The following is a 19523-nucleotide window of genomic DNA, read 5'->3' as shown; positions in this document are numbered from 1 at the left end:
TATCAACCTAATCCCTCTTCAAGATTTCATGGCAATCTCTTTTGATATGCAATCCCTGCATCATACTACCATAAACACATAATTATCAATGTATAAATAAATACAACAATATACCAATTATCTTATCTTGGTGTGCCAAGCACATTGGCTTGTAGCTTAATATATCCATGCCATCTCTCAGGGACTCCAATTCCCTTTACGGATCCATCTACAACTAGAAACAAGCTAATATACATGTCAAATACATGTTCACGAATATAGCACATATCCACATAATGTCAGACGAAATCAAAGTTAAGAAGACTTCTTGTATTCATGCAAAGCACCCATTCATTTGGAATTGTGGTTTCAAAACATAGCCAAAGGAATTATCACCTAATTCCTTTCTTTTACCATTTTCCTTACTACAATTGAGTCTTATTATGTGTTATCACATCACCCAGGTGTTAGTTATATAAACAAATCAACTTGTTACCTTTCCATGCTAATACCAAGCATGTTGCCCTGCAACTGCTCACACATGTCAGTCACGTGTTCCAAATATCATATCTATTAATTTGAAATCAACCTTTACCAAGACTAACAACCATGTCATAATCAACTCATAGTCATTAGTCATAACACTACAACTAGCACCCACTTGCACTCAAGTACATATCAATTGTCTCAGCACATATTGTGTTAGTACAAACGTCTTAAAACAAGATCATTACATCATGCAATCTCAAAGACACATACTCATACCATGCAACTAATCAAATATTCAAACAACCTATAAACATACCCTGTTAGTAAACCAAATAGACGACACAATCAAACTCATACCTCAATATGTCTCAGGGGAGGTTATCACATCTACATAAGTCAGTCCAGATTAGCACGACACAATATCATAAAATATATCGACTCATACTTGAATATCATAACCATAACCATATGCACATGCCAATCCAGATTAGCATGATACATAACACAATAATCATGAGGCATATGACCTTAATGCATATAACAATAAGTTATTGTATGCATCTGACACATGTTCATATGACCACATTGATTAACCAACATATATCATGCATGTAACCACAACAAAAATAGAATGACATGCATGTACATAACCATAATGCTTATAACAACCATTAGCCAACATACTTGCATGCCCAATGCATAAACTTGTATGATGATATACTCTTACCTAGAGGTCGAGTGTTTCAACCTCGCTCTGATGATCTGCTTCCCCTACTTTATCTCAGCCAACATATCAACATCATAGCATACTAATAACATCACGATGACATAAAATGCATACACTGACCTCATGTACGACAACCTTAACCATAACAATGCATGCATAACAAACAAATTGCTCCCATATAGTGCAAGTGCTTGAACTTGGAAGCTCTGATACCAATATGTAACCACCCCTCCCACATTCACCCACTTTCATCACCCTGCCAGGGTAAATATGAGCTAAGGGCTGTTGTGATATGAATCAATCTCCTAAGTATAGTTAAGGAAGTGGAATCGACAAACCAAAACTTTATTGACCTTCCTTAGGAGCTACAGGACCCACAGGTGCTAACCAACCACTCCAAGTGCCCAAACCCTGAGCTAACTTTACTTTAGAGTGATCTGGACTCCCAGTTGCATGCAAAAGCCTACATCCATGAAAATGTGGGCCTCCAATCGCGCATAATCTTGCAGGGAGAGACTGCAATCCTAATTTCCTAGTTTTGAGCCTGCAATCGCGGAATCTCTACCACCTTTTTGAGGCTAGTCCCTATATCACTGCCAAGAACTTGATGAGACTTTCTAGAACAATAAATGACACAAGTAAAAATCCTCTAACACAAAATTTGATCAAGGAATTGACCTAACCATGCCTAACCATGACATACATTTCATCAAACACATTGAGAACAAGTAATCTACAGGTCATGAATGCATATCTGAACATGGGGGTCTGATACTTATCTGAGAATCATCAAGAAGGTCTAATTCCCTCTCACTATAGCTACAATAACATCTATTATTTCATGCATTCAATAACCATTCTTTTACCAATCAAAACATGATAAGAGCCATAATTGGAACCTGTCATAAAACCATGCTCATAACTAGCATATAACGAGATAAATAACAATGATAAAACAACCATCAAAGCCACATCATAACAAGTACATTTACTCATAAAATACAAGAGGAAAATGGCTCTTATTAACATATGCAAAATCCAACCAAGTTAGGGACTTCCACGTACCACTTGATGATAGATTGGGATGAACCAAATCTTTCTTTCATCCAATCACTCCAGTTCCATATTCCATGCATGAATGTGGGATCTCATGGGATAAAACAATACATATACAACCAAGAGAATCCAAGGGTTAAACCATCTCCACCCTCACACTATTATGATCTCACCTAAACCGGTCCTGAGATCACAAAACCAAATCAAGCTTGGATGCCTCATAATTCCTTCACCATCCCTTGAGGAATTTTCTTGTCTCCACTCACATATTGAGGGCTTCCCAGAGAAAACCATCTCCACCCCCAACCCTTAGGATTTTCCTGAGACCACCTAGCCCAGATCCAAAACCTTCTAGCAATCCAAATCTCAACCAATAATAAATCCCATCACACCATGGTTGTCGAGGAATTGGCAAGGCAAAGCTGAAACCATTGTCAAACCTGGAAAAACCCATGCCAATGACAGCAAGAGAACCAAATACACTCATGCATGTACCATGCATGCATCAACCAGCTAGGAAATCACACATGCAACCTGTTACATGCAAGTATTCCTGCTAAAGATGCTTGATCCAACTTTTCCTTGCTTGTTCATTTGCTTTCTTTGTCCTTGTTTTCCTTTCCTTCCATTTACTTGTCATTTCTTTCCTTTTCCTTCCTTTGAATTGTCCTTTCTTTCCTTTTCCTTCATTTTGCTTGTCCTTGCTTTCATTTTCCTTCCTTTGCTTTCCTTTGCTTGCTTTCTCCTCTTGGTGCTCTTCTCTCTAAAGTTGAACTCCAAAGCTAAATTGACAAAAAAGGTTGTGAATTGATCCTCATAATCCTTTTTATTATTGAGGCCTCTAATTTCTTCATTTTCCCTCTATTTTCCTTCAATTTCCTCCTCATGCAAACCTATGAACTTTCATCTCCCGTTTCTCCTATTTTCTTTTATTTTCATACATAAATGTCAATAATTGCCACTTTGCCTTTACAAAGCTTTTGTCAGTGCCTTTGCCAATTTCCTTAGCCATAAATAAACCGAAGTGAACACCCACTAAGATGTTTTTCCCAACATTTAGCGTGGAATATGTGTCCCATGACCTTGGTCTTATTTTTCCTTTATTAACTTTTAACCTGGGGCTATTACAATTATTTGTAAATTCAAAAAGTTAAGACATGTTATAATATATCAAAGAAGAAATAATTATCACCAATTTGTTAAAGATTAATAATGTAATTATATTTTAAAGTGTCATTACACTTTTACTATTATAAATTATAAAATATTAATTTGAAAAATTATAGTCATAGAAATTATTCCAAAACATTATATAAGAAGGATTGTGAACAACTTAGTCCCTACTATAGTAGAATCAAAGCTTTAATGATATTGAAAACACGGTTCAAAAGAACAAAACAAGAGATTAAAGAGGTGGAGATCAAGAGATTAGGGAGGTGGGGCTTCAATGTAATGGGAGTTGTCACGATGATCTTATAAGTTGTGATTGTCAAATAAGGACTTTGCATGTTGTTGTGGACCTCTTGTATGAGATGAGAGATGTAGAGATTTTTTCCTTACCCCATAGCTATCAATCATTTAATAAATCAATTATCAAAGGAAAGTACATCAAATTTGATGACTAGTATGCTAGATGAAATTATTGACAATTAGTAGATTGTTGTTGGGATACATGTTTATAAATTGATCATCCACTTCTTATGTAAGGCACATCTAATGAATGATGCATAAAAACTTGTCAAGAAGATGACTCCTTGAGATATCATCCTACTTTTAAATACATGGTTAATCAACTCCTTGGGACCTATATCAATTATTCTATTATTGGTTGAGTTTCATCTTAGAATTGAGATTTCTCCTCAATTTTAAAATGGAACTCCTCAATTTGGAGATGATATGTTATTAGGTGCTCATTGAACTCCTCTCTAGAGTTTGTTTAAATAGAAAGTTTTGTTTCATACTAAGATTGTTTCTTTATAAATGCTTTGCATCCAAAATTTATTAAAGGCTCAATACTTGTTTCTTCCTAGTTCACATCTCCTCTAGATTCTTCTAAGTAGTTCCTTTGAGATCATCTTATGTATGATATATATAATACTATAATAGTTTTTGGCCAAAAAAATCTTAAAATGATGTTATTTTCTAACATTGATATAAATCATAGTTACCGATCGAATGAGAAAATGACCTAGTATCCGTTTTTTTGAGGTAGCAAAAAATCACTCGATTTTGAAAAATGGTGATTCAGAATACACCCTTTTTTTAAGCATATTTTTGCCACTTTAAATTTTTTTATGTATCAAGTATGAACAACTTTTTTAAATGTTAGTGATTTTCATGTTGTTTTTGAAAAGTGTTGATGCAACATCAATACTTTTTTTAGAGGGCTTATTTTTGACACTTTAAATTTTTTTATGTATAAGTGTGAACATTTTTTTTTGTTAGTGATTTTCATCTTGATGAGCATCAACCCTTTTTGTTTAAAGGGCTTAGTTTTTACACTTTAAATTTTCTAATGAATTAAGTGTGGATTTATTTATTTATTTATTATTATTTTTAATTATAATATTGGTGATTTTCATGTTAAAAAAAATCAAATACAAATATATATATATATATATATAGAGAGAGAGAGAGAGAAAAACAAAAAAACCTATAAAAATATAAAAATAAAACATAAAACATAAATCATGACAAAAATAAAAATAATAAAACATGGAAATATAAAAAATAAAAATAAAAATAGGATAAAACATAAAAATAAAAATAAAAAAACATGACAAAAAAAAGTCAAATACAAAAAATATATAAAAAAGGAAAAAAAACAAACCAAAAAAAAAATCTATAAAAATGTAAAAAAGAAAACCAAAATTAACTAAAAAAAAATTGAATAAAAAATTAACGAATATATATATATATATATATATATATATATATATATATATATATCAAAAAATAAATAAATAAATGATTTTTTTTTCAAAAAAAATATAATTTAAAAAAAAAACAAATTGAACCACAAAAAATCCAAAAACATTTTTTTAAGTTAAAAAAACAAATATAAAAGAAAAACCTCATTAGGAAAAAAAACTTGAAATAATTACCAAAAAATAAATAAACAAAATTAAAAATAAAAGATCAAATAAAATAACTCCTTCCTTTTGGGCGAATCTTTCTTTGACTAAGATGCCTTTACAAGACTAGATTTTGACTTCATTAAAGCCCCAACTTGTTCTACATCTTACCATAGAGAACGTTTGACATTTTTTTATATAATCCTCTAAACTTTCATCACTATTGGGGATGTACTTTTCATAATCATATTTTTCAATATTATCTTAAAAGTTTCTACAAATTTCATTTATAGTACTATCAACTCCATGGGAAAAGAAAAATATCGACGACCATCAATAGAAACCTTAAATCAAATTAACATAATGGAATGAAGTAATATATGATCTATTTGTTTGATTTTTTTAATGATAAAAATACCCTATCCTCCAATAAAATATATAAATAATATTATTTATAAATTTATAAATTATACCCCAAATGGCTTGTTTAGCATGAGGGAAGATGGGAGATGGATTCCCATTGTCTCACCTGGCCATACAACCGAGGGACATGGTAGCATTCCCCTTTAAATGTTCCACTATGTATACTGACTTTGAGACCAGGAATGTTCCTCCCCATTCATCGACATTTTACAAATGGTACACTACCTCGCCTCTCTAAACCTTTGTCAAATCCAGCTCCTCTGGCATATAGCTTTGACCTCTGATCACTTAGCCTTTCCTTGTGTGACTGGGAGAGACTCATCACCAACAAGTATGGTATTCAATGTGGAGGCCCTAGTAATTCATTGTAGTAATTCTAGTGGCATTCCTAGTCAACTAACTAACTAGCACGACGAGCAACTTCAAATTTCCAATTCCAAAGCTTTGGAAACATAGTTTTTTCCTAGGAAAAGGAGTTCAATTCCTACTAGCTAATGCAATATTTCCCTCTCCCTAATGTAATATTCTAGTGCTCTAACTCTTTGAGCTTCCCTGGCGAAACTAAAGGAAGGAGCGTCAACTTGTTAGCGAGCCTTTTTCCATAACGACTACATTTTCCATCCTCAACTCTAATTAGTATTTTGGTTCATTTCACAATAGTGATCATTGGATAATGCTTTATCCATATCCCTAAATTTGGATCATGCATCCTGCTCCTGGGTGGCATTATCTCGACAATTGGGCTTCCTCTTTCTATGGAAATACCTCTCCTTCACTCGCTTATTACATGTTTATTCAGTCTTGGTTATTTTTCCTCCCTCTACTACGGTCACTGTCCTAGTTTAGCCTTCTGAAAATTTCTTCTACTCTAATCCACCTATGTCTAGTTTCTAATATCCCCCTCCTGATTCTTTAGCCTTTCTCTATCCCTTGTGTAGCCACCATGCCCTGCTAGATAGCTCATGTACATAAAGGTGTTGCGTACTATCAAAAGTGAGCCAATCAAGGTAGCACATGAACATAGCTCAAAATTAAAGACTCGACAACTTGTTTTTGAGGATTCACCCTACCCTTTATTCAAGAAGAATTCATTCATGTCAAAAGGGAAGCAACCAATCAATGGAAGTGTATTTTAGCAATGGAGGTAATGGTGATTTGGTTGATTGGGTGCCTAATACAGGGCACACACATGAGCGTTTCAAACAATGCATGCATATGGTAGATCTATACTGGCATATGAAGTTCTTACTTGACAAAGTCTTAATGGATCAACATGAAAAATGAGAGAATCTGCTACTCTCTATGGAACATCTACATCGACACCTGACATACTTGGAACACCAACTCGAGTGCATCAAGAAGTGCCTCGACATCCCCCTTACTACTGGTTGCTCACTCGAAAGCAACAAGGAGCTGATCTAGGTTGCAACAACATATTCAAACCCCTCTTCCTAGTATGCTCACAATTATATCTTTGTTTTATTAATTTCTTATTTCTTTGTCTTTCTCTCACAGCCTCAAAAGTCCAACTATCAATTTATATATTTTATATTTTAAATCTCTAATTAATATTTTGTTCTTTACCTCTCTCAGATATGTATATTTTTTAATATAATCAAGTTTCCCCACAACCAACTAACCAATCTAGACTCTTCAACTTTTCATATAATATTTTCTTCAAAAATCAATACAAACTTTTATTTTAAAAAAAAAAATTATAATTAACTTTTCTATACTCATTTAAAGAAACCAGTATCCTACCTACCAATAACAAATAGCAAAACATATAAAACAAAAATATTTATACGTTTTATACCTAAATTGATATTATACCTAACTATCAATTTATACATTTAAAATATATTTATACGTTTTATACCTAAATTGATATTATACCTAACTAATCAATTTATACATTTTATATTTTAAATCTCTAGATCTTTACCTCTCTCAAATATGTATATTTTTTAATATAATCAAGTTTCCTCGCAACCAACCGACCAATCTAGACTCTTCAACTTTTGATATAATCTTTTGTTCAAAAATCAATACAAACTTTTATTTAAAAAAGTAAATTATAATTAACTTTTCTATACTCATTTAAAAAAAAAACCAATATCCTACCTACCAATAAAAAATACCAAAACATATAAAACAAAAATATTCCATTTAATGTAAATTAAGGTTCAGGTTCCCCACCTTTACAAAGCTAGTGTACCAGGGCGTTTTTCCATTAATGCCCAGTAAACCCTTTGCCCGAAAGGGACCATGATAAATGAACATAAATGATTTCCGAAAAGGGCCAAGGCCATGAAAAGTTGCAATAATTTCCAGTTTATAAAGGTACAGCCCCGTGCATATCTAATGGTTATAATCCTCAACCGATCATAATGATCATATTATGGTTATGCATATGTTGGAAGGAGAGTTGATTAGTTTAATTTACATTTTGTGAAATTATTTTATTATATTTATAGATATTTTTGATTATTTAAAAGTTAATTAAAGTTATTTTAGGTGGTTAAGAGGAAGGAATAGAAATTTTCTCACTCAAATTCAATTTTCACAAATAAAATAAATATTAATAAAATATGTACATTTTTTTTATGGAATATATAACATTAGAGGTAGTCTAATTTATAGGTAGTCTAATTTATAGACGAAATGGTTTTTTTTCATATTAATTTTAATCACATTCCGGCAAAATTTTAAAAAAACTTGAATTTAAATTGTTTAATCTGCATAATTCAATTGCCATAAAGGTTTTCAAGGGTGTTGAATCCATTTATGCATTCAAAAATGTATTTTAAACAATAAAAAATCTTGAAATTGTATTGCTAGATTTTGGTGAATTCCCGTGAAAAAGGTTATTTCCTCTATATAACATTATACCGATGAAGAAAATTAAAAGAACTAACCTTTATAGCTTAAATTTTTTTATTTTTTTATTATATTAAAAAAAAATTACTTTATATTTGATAAGATCTTTAATTATTTATATAATGTAAATAAGTCATTAGAGAATATTTTATATCTTTGTCTTTTCGCATTTTTAATAAATTTAATTATTAATAATTATTAAGTAGATGGTAGGATCTAACCTCAATCCAGTATTCATCAGAATAATAGTCATATACAAAGAGGTGATATTTATTTTAAAAGTAGTTGTTTTATTATTGTTTTTCAATTTAATTAAAAAAATTGCCATATTGACGTGTTATATTTAATTTCTTTTTTGTTTATATTGTTAAACCCTTATTAATTATTGTTGTTTTAATATGTTTTTTTAATGTATATATGTTTAATTGATACATAATTATTATAATAACTATTGAAAATAAAGTTATAATATAGTTAATTTTTATGACTTTTCAAAATTTTGATAATGTAAGATGGTAAATAAATTGATGTTAGTATTTATCAATCATTTAATTTATATAATTGAGCTATTATATATATTTAAGGGTGAATCTCATTTTTAATTTTTTTTTTTTAATAATTATAAAAGTGGGATGAGAAAAACTTGATGGTGAAAATTTCACTTATAATTTAGAAAATCATATATATATATATATATATATATATATATATATATATAAATAATTTTGAATTAATTTAAAGAATTAAATATATATATATATATATATATATATATATAAAAGTTAAATATTCTTAAAAGATAAAAGTCAAGATGAATTTATATTATTTTATTGTTTTATTATTATAATTATTTTTCATAAAAAATTATTTATTTTTTCAATTTAATTTATTAATAAAAAATAACACATTTACTTAAATTTTAATATACTTTATTATTTTTATTGTAAAAAAATAAAATTAAGTTAATACAATATAATAAACAAATATATATAAATCTTAATGCTAGATTTAGTAGATATCCAGATTATAAAATCTACATAATACAAATTTATACAAATTTATTGATACTCAATAAATATTCAAGGTAATGTCTAGATTTAGTTTTGGCAACAGATTGCGTTTTTCTTTGCATTTCAAGGCTTTGGATCCTGCCCCTGGTGAATGGGTGCTCTGTTGGGTTTTTTAAAGTCTCCAGAGGTCTTTGTCAAGACAATCCCCTTTCCCTCTTCCTATATATTATTATGGAAGACTCTCTAAGTAGACATCTAGAGTTTGAAAGGTGAAATGGTTGTGTTCCAGGTATTCGTTATGCAAGGAGAATCAAGAGTATCAATCACTCTCAATTTGCATATGATACCTTGCTTTTGGGTGGATCTTCAACTATTATTGTTAGGATATTTAAAATTGTGTTAGATCATTTTCTTGATGCATCTGGAGGTCTTATCAATTATAGAAAATCACATATCTATTCTTGGAATATTAGTAAAAGCAAGCAAAATAAAATGATGTGAATTTTAAGATTTTACTAGGTGGAATCTTAGAAGGAATGTAAGTATCTCAACATCCCAATCTACCTAAGAAGTCACTAATCTTAGGTATGGGAAGGAATAAGTAATAAGTTCCTCAAGTCTTAAAGATGGTCCTAATTGGTGGTTCTGAAACAATCCTTAAATATGTGGATCTTCCTCCGTCAATCAACAGTCCTAACCACAAAATTTAAAAACAATAATTAATAAGTTCAAAATCAAGCTTTCCTAATGGGGCACTCATTGGCTCAATTTAGTAGGTCAATTGGTTTTGATTACAACTATTCTTACAACCCTTCCTCTTTACTAGTTTGTTTCCTTATAATATTCTTAATAGTATGGAAAAATAAATCTGTAAGTTCCTTTGGGAAGGAGGAAAACCCAACACAAAGAAGTTTCAACTAATTAAATGGGCCATAATCTGGATGCCTAAACTGCATGGAGGACTTGGTATTAGGGATCCATCGTTAATGAACAAAGGTATTAGGTCAAACTAGTTTGAAGGTTATTATACAAAAGAAGAATGGTGGAAAGAAGTGTTGCAAGGAAAATATCTCTTTAGGCATTCTCTTTGTTTGGATTCTCTTCATATGTAGCACAAAACTTCTTTGGTTTGGAAGCTCTTTGTGTCCTCTACTCAGAGAGAGGTAATAGTTGCACGTGCATGTTCGGTTGAGGAGAAGAAACCCACTCAGATTTGTTGTCTAATAGTCTTCGAAATTGATCAAAAGTAAGTCTTTTATATCAAGGCTTCTAATGATGAGTTGTATTTGCTTTGCTCAAAAAATTGGTATCGGAGCCATAACCCATTCCTATTAAGTCACACATACATTCTATAGGCAGAGTCTGAAGTTAGCCAGGAAGCCTTCGAAAAGTATTTCGTATTCAAATACTCAGTAGATAAAAGCTGCTTCAGTCAATCTCTGAAATAGTCTGTAATAGTTCAACATGGCCAATTTCTTAAGATCCTTCTCTAATATTGATAGAAGATCAGTATCTGAGGTAGACTCTAGATCTATTGAATCTGATAACATAGAACATGAGAAAGTCGAAGATCCAGAAAGTTGGAACCCGCCTGTTTTACACTCTAAGGAAATTTACCCAGTTCCATCAATGTTCAGTCTATCCAAGAAAGTGTGGTTAAAAGAAGTTGAACTAAAAATAAAAATATCAGGTCCTTCTGTACAAATTGTTGGTCTCAATTTGTTTTCTGAAGATGAAATGAAAAAATTCCGAAAATATGTTGCAGAAAAGAAGTTCTCTTATTTGCACTTTGGGGGAATAAGAATTGGATTAGCCCCATTATTCCGTCATGGTCTTAATACTCCTTGCATAGCAGAAATTTTTGATACCAGACATAACAATTATGATCATGCCCGTATAGGTACAATACTTGGAAATCTATCCTCGGGATGTCAATATGGCACTATCTATCCAGATTATGCCATTAGTTTGTCTGATATTCATTTAAAAGATTGTTGGAAAGCTTTGATAGGAGTACAAGGCTTAGAAATGGTTCAAGACAGTGAATATCTATCAGTGTTAATCCAAACCTCTTTCCAGTTTACAAATACAGTGCATCCTAAGTTAAGACAACTTGTCCTAAAAGATTGTGTTACTGTAGGGGTAAGTAATGCTCAAGTAGAAGGTGTACATTATGATAAAGAAGCTTTACCCAATGATTGGTACATTCAATACAAATATCTAGCATCTACAGACAATTCAAAAAAGAATATTAAAAGAATGTTTGTATCCGATGCCGTGTGAGAATTCTTCCAGGTTGACCAAAAATACCTCAGCCTCTATTAATGTCAGAGAAACATGTGTTACCAGCCACACAAGAAAATGAACAGCCCCTTGTCAGTGGTAGAAAATCATTTTACCATCATATTCCTTCATTAGAAGAAGCCAGTTCTTCCACTAGCACACCGTTGTCTACAAATCAATTGTACACACCAGAAGAAAAACCTTTCTTTGCTGTAAATAATATGTTTCGTACATATGTTAGTCATACACCACCCGCAGAAGAATTCTAGTTTGCGAATCGCAGATTTGTAAAAGGGGGAAAATGGCCACCCAAAACAAAGTTCAGTACTTCTTCATCTAGTACTAGACAACCAACAACCAGAGCTGACTGCGCTCCTTTACTAGAACAAAATTCACAAAATCCAAATGATGTGGACCAGGTGTACCAGATAGGAAACTATCTAACCACATGGTGTTCACACGTTGAAGATGTTCTAGATGATTTAGGCAAACAAGCTGATTTGATAAATGCCAATTTTAAATTGCTCTATGATGAACAACAATTAGAAAAATCAGAAAAGGAAGAAAGAAGAATAAGGCGACAAAAGAAAAAGGCCAAAGAAATCCCAAGATTTCAAATAGATATGAGTGCACCAAATTATTGGGATCATGAGGAAGAAGAATCAAAAGAAGCAGTAACTGCTACTAGTGCAGAAGAGTCCAATTCAAAAAATATTGGGAAATTAACCAGTGAAAAGAAAGAAGCATATAAAACAGATAAACCATTTGTTTCAAAAAAGGAAGTGATGACCCTTGATCAAGCTGCATCCAAATTTCCTTCTTTTATCCTGCCTTCCATAAATAACCAAAATAAGGCTCATAACCTAAAAGAAGTAAATAAATATCCACGTGTTGAAGAAGATCTTTATGCTACTAACACAAGTGGCTACATTCTAGATTTGGATAATTCTTCAAATCCTAGAGAATCAATCCGGATTTGGACAGGTGCTCTGTATCAGATGCAGATTATAACCAAATTGGATAATGTATCCGTTATGGTCCTAGTAGAAAAACGTATGATTGTTATAGTCTATGATTGGTGGATGGGACCATCTGAAGAAGAAAGAAGAGCAGTCATGGAAGCCGGACTGTCCACATTAGAGTTATTGCTAAAAACACAGTTTGTGCTAGAACCCGTTGATGAGAAGAAGCAATTGATAACATATCTTAGTCGAATGGAATTAAAAGATCTAAAGTACTTTGATCAATTCAGTAAAGATTTCATGGCTAAGGTTTTCAAAGCTAATCTCTCAAATGATGTTGCTCAAAAAATTTCTTTTTTGTCAAAATTACCATGCAATCTAGGAGACCTCATTATGAAAGATCTAGATGTATAGAACGAAAGACTAGATCAAGTTTATTGGGTTGACCTTCTTTTCAAAATTACAGAGAAAGTTAAATATTTATGTTGGCATAAGAAGGCGCATGACAAGTTAAACTCACAGATCCTCCTATGGTTTCAGACACCAGTATATTTTGTAATGGTTTCCACAGAGATTTAAACAGAGATGGCCTAGCCAAATTGTTTGATCCACCGGTATCTATGAATGCATCAACAAATATCCATTCATTTTTTACTTGAACTTGAACCGGGATATAAATAAGGCTATTAGTCTTGACTATATTTTTTAATAGAATATTTTCTTCTACTCTATTTATCTCTGGCTTGGGAAGACTGGTCGAGGTTGTGGTTCTTTTTTGAAATGGGCAAAAAGAATTTACTTCTAGAAAAGGTAACACATATTGCTTACCTTTCTGCTCTAGCTGTGAACTTTCGGATTCATCTTCTGAAACATCTGTTGTTTCACTAGTGACTTCAGTATCACTTTCTTCTTCCTGTTCACTATAATGGAGTTCTTCTGAAAAATCATCTTTTGAACAAGATAAACAGATATTCATCTTTTGTACACATTCTTCTTCTTCTTCTACATCTGATATTTCAGTCAAAATATATACATCTGAAATATCATCTTCTGATTCTACTATAGACCAATCATCTTGAAATTCTTCTACATCTATACAAGCTTTGAGTTTACTTGAAGAATTATTTGGGCACTTTCGTGCAAAATGTCCTTCTTTTTTACAAATGAAACAACAATTGTTTCTGGGTTTTGTTCTTTTCTTCAAGAATTTATATTTTCTGAATGGATTTCTTGGATTTGAGACTCTCTTAGGTCTGAATTTACCATACCTCTTTGATTTCCTTTTCTTTTGAATGGCGTCCATGGTAACATGATTTTGCAGACATCTGAGCTAGGTGTGATGTCATGCGCCTTCTTCTGCCAACATAAGTATTTAACTTTCTCTGTAATTCTAAAAATAAGGTCAACCCAATAAACTTGATCTAGTCTTTTGTTCTGTACATCTAGATCTTTCATAATGAGGTCTCCTAGATTGCCTTGTAATTTTGACAAAAAAAGAAATTTTTTTAGCAACATCATTTGAGAGATTAGCTTTGAAAACCATAGCCATGAAATCTTTACTGAATTGATCATAGTACTTTAAATCTTTTAATTTCATTCGACTAAGATCTGTTATCAATTGCTTCTTCTCATCAACAGGTTCTGGCACGAACTGTGTTTTTAGCAATAACTCTAATATGGATAGTCCGGCTTCCATGACTGCTCTTCTTTCTTTTTCAGATGGTCCCATCCACCAATCATAGACTATACCAATCATACGTTTTTCTGCTAGGACCATAATGGATACATTATCCAATTTGGTTGTAATCTGCATCTGATACAGAGCACCTATCCAAATCCGGATTGATTCTCCAGGATTTGAAGAATTATCCAAATCTAGAATGTAGCCACTTGTATTAGCAGCATACAGATCTTCTTCAACACGTGGATATTTATTTACTTCTTTGAGGATATGAGCCTTATTTTGGTTATTTATGGAAGGCACGATAAAAGAAGGAAATTTGGATGCAGCTTGATCAAGGGTCATCACTTCCTTTTTTGAAACAAATGGTTTATTTGTTTTATATGCTTCTTTCTTTCAACTGGTTAATTTCCCTGTATTTTTTGAAATGGACTCTTTTGCACTAGTAACAGTTACTGCTTCTTCTGATTCTGCTTCCTCCTAATCCCAATAATTAGGTGCACTCATATCTATTTGAAATCTTGGGATTTCTTTGGCCTTTTTCTTTTGTCGCCTTCTTCTTCTTTCTTCCTTTTCTGATTTTTCTGACTATTGCTCATCATAGAGCAGTTTAAGATTGGCATTTATCAAATCAGCTTGTTTGCCTAAATCATCTAGAACATCTTCAGCGTGTGAACACCAAGTGGTTAGATAGTTTCCTATCTGGTATACCTGGTCCATATCATTTGGATTTTGTGAATTTTGTTCTAGCAAAGGAGCGCAGTCAGCTCTGGTTGCTGGCTGTCTAGTACTAGATGAAGAAGTACTAAACTTTGTTTTGGGTGGCCATTTTCCTCCTTTTACAAATCTACGATTTGCAAACTGGAATTCTTCTATGGGTGGTGTATGACTAACATATGTACAAAACATCTTATTTATAGCAAAGAAAGGTTTTTCTTCTGGTATGTACAATTGATTTGTAGACAACGGTGTGCTAGTGGAAGAACTGGGTTCTTCTAATGAAGGAATATGATGGTAAAATGATTTTCTACCACTAAAAAGGGGCTGTTCATTTTCTTGTGTGGCTGGTAACACATGTTTCTCTGACATTACTAGAGGCCGAGGTATTTTTGGTCGATCTGGAAGAATTCTCACATGGCCATCGAATACAGATTCTTTTAATATTCTTTTTTGAATTGTTTGTAGATGCTAGAGATTTGTATTGAATGTACCAGTCATAGGGTAAAGCTTCTTTATCATAATGTACACCTTCTACTTGAGCATTGCTTACCCCTACAGTAACACAATCTTTCAGGACAGGTTGTCTTAACTTAGGATGTACTGTGTTTGTAAACTGGAAAGAGGTTTGGATTAACATAGATAGATATTCACTGTCTTGGACCATTTCTAAACCTTGTACTCCTATCAAATCTTTCCAACAATCTTTAGATGAACATCAGATAAACTAATGGCATAATCTGGATAGAAAGTGCCATATTGACATCCCGAGGATAGATTTCCAAGTATTGTACCTATACGGGCATGATCATAATTGTTATGTCTGGTATCAAAAATTTCTGCTATGTAGGGAGTATTAAGACCATGACGGAATAACGGGGCTAATCCAATTCTTATTCCCCCAAAGTGAAAATAAGAGAACTTATTTTCTGCAACATACTTTCGGAATTTTTTCATTTCATCTTCAGAAAACAAATTGAGACCAACAATTTGTACAGACGGACCTGATATTTTTATTTTTAGTTCAACTTCTTTTAACCAAACTTTCTTGGATAGACTGAACATTGATGGAATTGGGTAAATTTATTTAGAGTGCAATACAGGCGGGTTCCAACTTTCTGGATCTTCTACCTTTTCATGATTTATGTTATCAGATTTGATAGATCTAGAGTCTACCTCAGATACTATTCTTCTATCAATATTAGAGAAGGATCTTAGGAAATTGGCCATGTTGAACTATTACAGACTATTTCAGAGATTGACTGAAGTAACTTTTATCTACTGAGTATTTGAATACCAAATACTTTTTGAAGGCTTCCTGGCTAACTTCAGACTCTGTCTATAGAATGTATATGTGACTTAATAGGAATGGGTTATGGCTCTGATACCAAAATTTTTGAGCAAAGCAAATACAACTCATCATTAGAAGCCTTGATATAAGAGACTCATAAATACAAATATCTTTTGGAATCCCAAGAATAATAAGTGTAATAATATTTGGTTTGATAAAATCATGAATATACCTCCTTTAGAAAGGGATAGTGAATTTGTGGCTTTTAAGGAAGTATTCACAACTAGCAACAAATACACATTGGTAGATATTTCAAGTTTGGATGTTGAAGGTAATTGGATCAATTAGAAATTAGACTCCATCCCTCCCCTTTTGAAGTGCCTCATGCCAAATCTTTGTAGCCTCTTACCTAGATGCACTCCTTGGAATCAGGATGTTGAGGATGAGTGTGGATGGAAGTCTTCAACTTATTCAGTTCATGAAGGGTACTCCTCTCTCCTCTTCCCCTAGGGGTTTTTATCGAAATTGTGTTGTTGGTCCAAGGTATTTCTTCTGAATTTCCTCCTCAAAATTAATTCATTTTGTTGGCTATTGGTTTACAAGAATATTTTAAAAGTGTATACCTTTAAAAAATGAGGTATTCACAGTCCTTCCCCAGTGCCCCCTCTGTAAAAAAAAATGAACAGACCATGCAACATATTTTTATAAAATGCTCTTTCATCAGGGAAGTTTGGCCTCATGCTTTGTCTCCTCTATTTGATAAATTGATATAGTTGGATTTGATATCTCGATTCTTCTCTTCCTAAGAGTCGAAATATGTTATAAGATTCATTCAAAATCTCCTTCTCAAGCAAATTTGGGAGGCATTGCCAAAGTTCATTTGTTGGAAAGTTTTTTTAGCACGAAATAAATGTATTTTTAATGCTTCTAAGGTGCCTCCCTAGTTAGTAGCATTAAAAGTGTTGCACATGTGCTCAGAATTTTGGTCCAATAAGACATCTAAAACTCTTTCCAAATATGGAATGGATCCTTCTAAAGTAGCATGGCTCTCTAAATTTTCCTTTAATTCAATTAAAGTTTAATATTTGGGGGTTGTTAAAAGGTGATATGCAAAGGCATAGAAGCTTCATCTTCAATGGATGGACTTCAAGAGATGGAGGAAAGCCTCTTTTGACTACATTCTCATCTTCGATGGCTCGTCAAAAGGAAATCTATGGGTGGTAGGAGGGGGAGGGGTCCTTTATGGCCTTAGATAAATCAAAGTTTTAGAGTATTCATGGGGCTTAGGGAAGATGAAAAATAATCAAGCAAAATCCTATGGTTTACTCCAAGGCATTCTTCTAACCAAAGAATATTTGGTCTCTTCTCTCAATGCGTTGGGTGACTCTCTTTTAATAATTCAGTATTTGGTCAAATGATCTTCCCCTAGAGACAAAATTCTAGATAATCTCTTAAATCATATTAAGAAGGTATCAAAAGATATCCCAAATATGAGTTTCAAGCACATTTTAAGGGATAATAACCAAGAAGCAGATCAATGTGCCAACCAAGGTTGCAATTTGAAGTTTGGAGAGTTGATGGTTAATGGTCAATTAAGACTATCCTCCATTCCTTAGTGGATTAAGCATGAATCCCATGTTCAAGTGTCAATATAGTAGCTTTAATGTCAAGTGTTTAGACCTGAATGATCCAATGGATCTAGGGAAATATGTTGTAATCAAGGATTATATTTTTAAGTATGCCATATGTACTACAATTTTTGTCTAATTCTATGCCTCTATTGAAAGGTATTCACCTCCAAAAATTTGTATATGCTTAGTATCAGTTGTATTCATCTCGAGAGGATAATTTTGATTTAGGAATTTGTAGATAATACTAAAGATGGAAGACAATCATAATGTAACTTCCAATGTACAATTGTGATCTAGGCACAAATTTTGGAAATTAATACAACTATTCTCATTATCATTTAAAAAAACAACTACTCAATAAATATATAATTTATAGATATTAATATATTCATATAATTGGACCATTTTTATTTTAAAACTATATATTTTAAGCAAATCTATTGAAAATTTCCGTTCCTTTTAAAGATAATATCAAAAGTATAATTTTCCTTCATTTTAAAGATAATATTTATGATAAATTAAATTTTTAAAAATCTAAAAATCAATATAACAATATATTTATTAAAAATTCAACCTATCATTTATAAAAACTCAGCCTATATAAAAAGGATAACACTTCTCCCTCTAAATCAATTAAATCAGATACAATTAACCTCTACCTCGTATCATAAAAATAAAATATTTTTAGAATACAAACTTCAATATATTTAAACACTATTTCAAAATATAAAAAACGTTACAACTTACCCTTGAATATTTTTGATCCATCTCAATATTTATTTAACTTACAAGTTTAAAATAAATCTTTTACTAAAATCATGCTATTAAACACATGGCCCTCTTGGGCCTAGGAACATGGTGTCACAAGAAAATATCATATATGCCACTTAATTAGCATATAATTAGACCTATAATGATTTGAATATCATTCACAAAGGAATAAAGGGAAGTTTCCTTTTAAGAATTAAAGGGTACCTCAAGTGCCCATAAAACATACATTTGGAACATTAAATTTCTTACCTACACCTTAAAATTCGGCTTATACATACAGTCATCAAACAATGTGAATTATGAAAACGAATTCAACCAAATATGCACAAACCTTAATAATTTATGTGCACTCTTTTTTGGCAATTTATATTTAAGGTTCTGTGATCCCTAACAATTTATATATATTTTTATTTTTGTATTTAAGGTTCTGTGATCCCTAATAAATTAGAAAATTTTAGAAAAAAAAAATGACCAACACATTTAAAATTAATTTCTTTTATGTGAATTTTTACCCCAAAATAACTTTATTTAACCTATATATTTTCATTA

This window comes from Pinus tabuliformis, chromosome 8 (genome assembly GCF_031772625.1).
Source record: "Pinus tabuliformis cultivar Carrire ecotype Pingquan chromosome 8, CPIR1, whole genome shotgun sequence".
NCBI lineage: Eukaryota > Viridiplantae > Streptophyta > Pinopsida > Pinales > Pinaceae > Pinus > Pinus tabuliformis.
Note: the sequence above shows the minus strand (reverse complement) of the source record.